This window comes from Neovison vison, chromosome 2, assembly GCF_020171115.1.
Source record: "Neovison vison isolate M4711 chromosome 2, ASM_NN_V1, whole genome shotgun sequence".
Classification (NCBI taxonomy): domain Eukaryota; kingdom Metazoa; phylum Chordata; class Mammalia; order Carnivora; family Mustelidae; genus Neogale; species Neogale vison.
The window spans coordinates 127413581-127420436 of NC_058092.1; the positions used below are offsets into that span (position 1 = coordinate 127413581).

Below are 6856 nucleotides of genomic sequence, written 5' to 3' on the forward strand. Positions count from 1 at the left end.
CTCCGGCGGCAGCCCAGCAGTCCAGTTGTCAGCGGTCCCTCAACGCCTGTGGTCCTGAGACATCTGCGGTCCAGTTTTCAGCAGTCCCTCGACGCCTGCGGTCCGGTTGTCAGCGGTCCCTCGACGCCTGCGGTCCTGAGACATCTGGGGTCCAGTTGTCAGCGGTCCCTCGACGCCTGCGGTCCTGATGCCTACAGACCCTAGAGGCCAGCAGTCGGTCCTGACACCTGCAGCCCCTAGATGCCAGCAGTCTGGAGGCGTAAGCAGCCCTGAGATGCCAACGGCCCCTAGACACCAGCAGCCTCGCTGCAAAATGCCTCACCACCCCGAACCACAAGTGGCCTTGTCCGCAGTGGTGGCTTCCTCCGGGTGGAAGCCTGGTCAGAGTAGCATCGTGGGGAGCAGAGTCTGTGTCATCTGGGTTGTCCTCCTTGTCATTGTTGCTTCTTCGTCATTGGGAGTGGCCTCATCCAGGAAATGGTCTTGTCCAGAACAGCCTCTTCTTGGGAGCGGCCTTGTCCGGGGAGAAACTTCATTGAGCAGTGGCCTTGTCTTGGGAGTGGCCTCTTCTTGGGAACGGCTCCAATCATGGAGCGGCCTCATCTGTGGAGCAGCAACGTCATCTAGAGCGGCCTCGTCCAGAGTGGCCTTCTTGGAAGTGACCTTGTTGGGTTCATCGTCACCGCCTTTTCGTAAGAGGTAGCTCTGACCGGTAGTTTGATTCCTGATGCTTGGCGCGAAATAAAGTTTTGCTTGACCTTCGCTTTGTATCAGTCTCGTTCCTTTGATCACGGACCCTAACATTTGGGGGTTCGTCCGGGAATAAACGATGAGAACTGAGCCAGCATCAGAATTTTTAGGGAAAGCCTCCGGAGGTATTGGGTTTCGAGGTATTGGGTTTCGAAGTATTGGGTTTCGAAGTATTGGGTTTGGAGGTATTGGGTTTGGAGGTATTGGGTTTCGAGGTATTGGGTTTCGAGGTATTGGGTTTCGAGGTATTGGGTTTCGAGGTATTGGGTTTTGAGCTATTGGGATCCTATCCGTCTGTCTGGTTGGAGCTCCAGGGTATAGCCCACCGGGGAGAAGCTGGACGCAGCCATGCTCCCCAGGGCTGGAGTGGATGCGGGGACGCCCCATCCCTCTGCTGATAGATCGACAGGGGGTTCTAGTCCCCCTGGGCGGTCGGGGGGTTCGAGTCCCCCTGCGCCGTCGGGGGGGTTTCGAGTCCCCCTGCGCCGTCGGGGGGTTTCGAGTCCCCCTGCGCCGTCGGGGGGGTTCGAGTCCCCCTGGGCGGTCGGGGGGTTCGAGTCCCCTGCCTTCCCTTTGACAGTTGAGGGGTTCAAGTCCCCTTAGACGGTTGGGGATAAAGATAGCCCCCACCAGTGGCAAGCTCTGGGTAAATTAAAAAGTGCATAGAAATCAATGCACTCCATAAATTTGGTCAGGAGGACAAAGAGAAAAATCCGATTAGGAAATCCATTGGGGTATACAAAAACAAAAACAATACACCAAAGCTTATGGAATGCCATTAAAACAGTACTTAAAGGGAAATTATAGCAGTAAGCACCTGTTTTAAAGGATGAAGTTAAACTTCTACCTCATACAATATACAAAATTTTAAAAGGATCAGAAACCTATATTGTACTCTATAAGGCAACTGATATATGCTATAATATCGATGACCCTTGAAAACATTAGGCCAAATTAAAGAAGCCAGTGATAAAAGACTACATGTATGATCCTGTTTATATGTGAAATGTCCAGAAAACTCAGATCTATAGGAAAAGAAAGTAAATTAATAGTTACTTAAGATAGGTTGCCAAGAGATGGGAGTGACTAATGTTTGAATGGGGTTTCATTTAGGATGGTGAAAATGTCCAGAACTTGAATGGACACAATTCATCCTTTTAAAGTATACATTTCAATAAACCATTTAAAGGTTATAGAAACTCTAAAGGAATAACAAATAGAAAGGTAAATAACAAGATAATAGGAGAATATGAAAAAGCTCATGGAGCTCAGGAAAGGAAGTCCCCCCCCTCCAGCAGCAGGCTCTGGACGAGGGCCACTGGGGTTGTGGTTATTTGTTTGTTTTGTTGTTGTTGTTGTTGTTGTTGTTGTCTATTGTGTTTTGGTATGGTTGAAGGAATGTGGCAAGCAGAGAGTACGGGGACGCTAGCTTTCATCTCTCTGTTCCTCATAATAGATGTGGGGCTTCTCCCTCACTCATTTTGTGTGTTAAGGGCTATAACGAGCTACCTGGAGTTAGTCAAATGCCGGGTTAAGGTGTCCAATGCTGATGCTCATTAGAGCCGGGCATGGAAAATAAGTGCCTAGTGGGCCACTTTTGGTAAGCAGAACTGGTACTGTGGGATGAACCAACCTCGAGACAGAGACTTTAAGGAATATTCCCAAGCAGCTGCCGAAACTTCTTTTGTTTCGGGGAATTCCTTGCCTTCTCTGGCCCAACGTGGACTGCCTGGCCCCTCCCCCTTGCTGGCACGGAAAGCATGGCATCTGAAGTGGAATGGGCCCAGGTGGAACATGAGGTCTGTTGGCGAAGGGATGGCTGGGCTGATGGTTAACTGTCTGTTTCAAGGGTTTAATGAGTAATTGTTAAAGTGGCTTCCGAAGTCTTTGATAACCTGAAACTGTGAAGGGTTGCTTGAATGACAAATGGAGTTAAATTTGTTGGACATCTAGATCCTAACCAAATGGGATGAAATGCTAGGGCGCTGTTTGCTGGAACTGGGTTTGTACTTTTGAAATCTGCTGGTGAACACATTCTGTGCTTAACTGATTGATAAATTTGCCATCTAAAGAATTCTGTTGTAACAACTCACCATTGGTTTATATTTAGTCTTAAGTAGAGGTTAAGGTATTTCTAAGAGTACAAAATTCTGTTAAGTGTAATTAAGACTGATGGAAATGAGAAAAGCAACTCTGTATGTAAAAAGTAGGAGATATGTAAAAGAGAGATAAACAGCCCTAAGGCCACTGTCAGAGCTAAATCCATTCGTAAAAGAATGGAAGGGGAGACTGATCACCTCCCATTAGCCAGGGATACCAAAAGGGGAGGATGTCCAACCTGTTTGAATCTGGAAAATGCCTGACTGTGTGAATGTATCTCTATGGCTCCACCGCTTCCACTATGGAGTCTGAATGGACTGCACCCTAAATCTTGCAGGGCTTCATATGGCATAACGATCATCTACTCCATGGAGTAGCCCAGTCCAGGGTTTATACAGACAGACCTTAAATAAGACGCTCCTAAGTTCCCACGAGGGACACGAGCAGGACAGCATCCAGGGACAGCCCTGCTCCAATGGCAGAGCAGATCACAGCTGTTCTCTCTGGGCTCCTCCACCCAGAACCTGGGAGATGGAACAGGGGAAATTCTGTGCAATGAATTTGGACTCTGCTTAGCACCTCTGTGTTGGCTCTCAGCCCTAGAAAAACGAGAGCCTGAGGGTCCACTTTGAGTCTAGGAAGCCATCTTCCAAGAGGAAGAAAACTCTCTGAAACTCCATGAGCTGCTCGTCCCTCTTCTCTGATGTCTGGACTCAATGGGTCACACAAGGGCCTATGGGAGGAGCTCGGGAGTCAAGGCTTCAAATCTTGGCCATCGGAGGCTGCCAGGGACCTGACCCGATTGATACACGTGCAGCTGCTGGCACGTTTCTGAATATGCTGGCTCTCTGCAGCCTCTGCATCTTTGAACAACATGTCCATCTGTCTGAAACATCATTCTGTTCCAAGCACTTAGAAACCCTCCACTACCTCCTCCTTTGTACAGAATGGGTATGACCACAAGGCATCAGTAGCCCAAGAAGGCCGGGGGCCAATGTAACTATGAACGAGAGAGATATGGTAGCTAACCAAGCCTGAACAAATTAAGGTAACAGTAGGGTATGAGAAAGTTCAGCTTCCTCCAGCAAGGGGAGGACGGTTCCATGTTATATAGGGTGTCACGTACACTCATCTGAGAATATCGGGTAAGAACCTTATGATTGTCTACGGCCATACCACCCTGAAGGCGCCAGATCTCGTCTGATCTTGGAAGCTAAGAAGGGTCGGGCCTGGTTAGTACTTGGATGGAAGACTGCCAGGGAATACCGGTTGCTTTTGCTTTGATCTCCAAGAGGGAATTTCTTGGGACGGTGGGCTACTGCAGGCTGTGGATGCTACCTTCACGGAGATGGCACAACCTCTCTACGAACTGGCTAAGGGAGGACTCACTATGGTAGAGTGTGGACAGCTGAGGCAGAAGGAGCATTTCGGGAATTACAAAGAGCCTTACTGTGTGCCCCAGCATTGGTCATCCCAGATGTTACCAAGCCCTTCCACTTGTATGTGAAGGCAGGGCTGACTAAAGAAATTTTGACTCAGACTCTAGGGCATGGTGAAGGCCAGTGGTCTATCTTAGCAAGAAACTAGACCCAGTAGCAGCTGGGTTCCCTCCTTGCCTCCGCATAATTGCCGCAACAGCCCTCCTGGTTAAGGATGCGAGTAAATTAACTTTGGGCCAAAATCTTGTTATAACCACCACACACGCGATTAAGGGCCTTCTCCGGACTCCACCAGACCGATGGATGACGAACGCCCAAGTAACGGGGTATCAGGCCCTTCTCCTCAATGAACCAAAAGTGGCCTTCCGACCCCCAGCAGTGCTAAATCCAGCCACACTGCTGCCAGAAGAGCTAGCTGACCATCCACACGACTGTGGGGAGGTCTTAACCCAAGTCACAGGAATAAGGCCGGATCTCAGAGACACTCCCCTCCCGGATGCGGAAATGACTCTGTTCACAGAAGGGAGTAGTTACATGGTCAGTGGAAAAGAGGTATGCGGGGGCTGCAATGGTTTCTCCTGGGCAGAGACTCTGGATGTCAGCCCTGCCACATAGGATCTCGGTGGAAAAGCAAAGCTGATTGCATTCACCAAGGCACTACAGATGGCCGAGGCCACAGGCACTAACTGGAAACTACAGTGTGCCTACTGGCCCCAGAGCTCTGAGCAAGGAGAATGAACCAGACTCTCGAAAAGACCTTGACAAAGTTAATTCTGGAGGCTGGCGGTGGATAGAAAATCTCCTTCCTTTTACTCTCGGCACGATGTAATAAACAAGGTGACCCCATTTAAAATAATGTTTGGGATCTCTGTCCTAGGTTACAGGAGGTTGCCCTAGCAGAAATGACTGATCAGTCTATACCCCAGTCACTGCAGGCATTACAGTCTGTCTTAAAAAGAAGGGATCCAAACTGCCTATACTGGAACAGAGACGGTGGAACCACATCCTTACCAACCCGGGGACTTGGTTTGGATACGTCGCTATCAAGTGGGGAATTTGGAGCCTCGTTGGAAGGGACCATTTATTGTTATCCTAACCACCCCCACGGCAGTAAAAGTGGAAGGCATCAGGGCCTGGGTTCATGCGGGTCATGTCAAACGAGCTGAGAGTAAGGATGCCCTCCAGAAATGGGAAATGCAGCCAAAAGACCCTGCTGACCATAGACTGAAACTAAGACTAAAGAAACTGTGAGTGTATTGTTGCTATACTAAAGAAAATTGGGGCGATAAAATGTTAGTCTTATATGTTCAATATAAGGTAGAACCATCTGATAAGTCAAGGATTTGACTAATCTCCAAAGAAAAGGGGGGAATGTAAGGGTGGGGCAGACTGAGTGGAGTCCTCCAATCAGTAGGCCGTATGTATATCCACTGGGAAGGTTGGAATTCAATTGGCCACCTGTGTAGGGGCGGGGCTTAACCACCCCCATAAAGGTTGCTCTGCCAGGCTGCCAAGGGGGGCTGCTGCAGGAGAGCCGGGGCTGCTGCAGGAGAGCCGGGGCTCCTGCAGGAGAGCCGAGGCTGCTGCAGGAGGGCCGGGGGCTGCTGCAGGAGAGCGGTGGAGCCGAGTCTGCGGAGAGTGGAGCGAAGAGCGGTGAAGTCGGCGGAGAGCGGTGAAGTGGAGCGAATAGCGGTGAAGTGGAGCGGAGAGCGGTGGAAGTCGCAGAAGAGCAGGGGAGTCAACGGTGTATAGAAGAGCTGTAACAGCTCTTGTAAGAGCTATAACCGCGTTTGGCGGTCCAGCCTCCAGCCTCCGGCGGCCCCGAGCCGCCGCCGGCAGTCTCCAGCCTCCAGCGGCGGCGCCGAGCCGTCGCCTGCAGCTTCCATCCTCCGGCGGCGGCCCCGAGCGCCGCCGCCTGCAGCGTGCAGCCTCCGGTGGCGGCCCCGAACGCTGCCGCCTGCAGCTTCCATCCTCTGGCGGCGGCCCCGAGCGCCGCCGCCTGCAGCTTCCATCCTCCAGCGGCGGCCCCGAGCGCCGCCGCCTGCAGCCTCCGGCGGCGGCCCCGAACGCCGCCGCCTGCAGCTTCCATCCTCCGGCGGCGGCCCCGAACGCCGCCGCCTGCAGCTTCCATCCTCCGGCGGCGGCCCCGAGCGCCGCCGCCTGCAGCTTCCAGCCTCCGGCGGCGGCCCCGAGCGCCGCCGCCTGCAGCCTCCAGGCTCCGGCGGCCCCGAGCGCCGCCGCCTGCAGCTTCCATCCTCCGGCGGCGGCCCCGAGCGCCGCCGCCTGCAGCCTGCAGCCTTCCGCCGCCCCGAGCCGCCGCCTACAGCCTCCAGCCTCCGGCGGCGGCCCAGCAGTCCAGTTGTCAGCGGTCCCTCGACGCCTGTGGTCCTGAGACATCTGCGGTCCAGTTGTCAGCGGTCCCTCGACGCCTGTGGTCCTGAGACATCTGCGGTCCAGTTGTCAGCGGTCCCTCGACGCCTGTGGTCCTGAGACATCTGCGGTCCAGTTGTCAGCGGTCCCTCGACGCCTGCGTTCCAGTTGTCAGCGGTCCCTCGACGCCTGCGGTC

General features: G+C 52.8%; 1 pseudogene; it reads left to right on the forward strand.

Annotated features, from left to right (window-relative positions):
* Positions 1-4012: 4012 nt before the first annotated feature.
* On the forward strand, positions 4013-4131 carry LOC122901319 (annotated as a pseudogene).
* Positions 4132-6856: the final 2725 nt, after the last annotated feature.